At 36.3% G+C, this 651-nt stretch overlaps 1 protein-coding gene across 1 annotated transcript in view; it reads left to right on the top strand.

Moving 5' to 3' along the window:
- Positions 1-651, top strand: part of EEFSEC (eukaryotic elongation factor, selenocysteine-tRNA-specific) — a 94174-nt gene that overhangs the window by 1769 nt on the left and 91754 nt on the right. The gene's annotated exons all lie outside the window — the stretch shown is intronic.

Genomic DNA, 651 nt, shown 5'->3' on the forward strand with positions numbered 1-651 from the left:
TGGTTGGATATTGGCAGTACCTGTTTAGCTTATTTGTGATGGTAGGGCAATGTCCCTTTTCAACTATGCAACTGCCACAATAGTGACTACAAAGATCTTGGTGTCTTTCCAGCTCCTGTGTTGTTCTTGGGTCCATTCATTTTGCTGGGAATGGTACAGAGGTCACCAAGAAAGTGAAATTCTGTCTTGTGAACTTAGACAGAATTCTACAACTTTCAATTATCTCCGGCAGCTGTTGATTTAAGGGCAAATAAATACCGGGTGGCTTGATTTGCTCTGTAGGTTGCTGCCCCTCATTTTAGGGGAGATAGAGAAAGGAGACACGTGCAATATCTCAAGGCATTTTGGATCAACAATTTTTTATAGCTGTGAGTTTGTTGGTCTATTCACAGGTAATCCCAATGGGGGTAGCACTGACATAATAAAGTTAGGAAAACTTTAGAGATAACTATCTAATGGCATTCTTATGATTTTATTTGGTTGTTTTGAAAAGTTAGAATCTGAATTAAGTAGGATTACAATTAATAGTTATTTTCTATCTGTTTCACATCTATGCCAAGAAGTTAATGATTTTTAAGAGAGTTTATCTTAATATACTGCTCACTTTTATTTTGTCCTTTGTTTAAAATTTGTTTATTCTTCTTGAGTGGC

This window comes from Fulmarus glacialis, unplaced genomic scaffold (assembly GCF_000690835.1).
Source record: "Fulmarus glacialis isolate BGI_N327 unplaced genomic scaffold, ASM69083v1 scaffold6287, whole genome shotgun sequence".
Classification (NCBI taxonomy): domain Eukaryota; kingdom Metazoa; phylum Chordata; class Aves; order Procellariiformes; family Procellariidae; genus Fulmarus; species Fulmarus glacialis.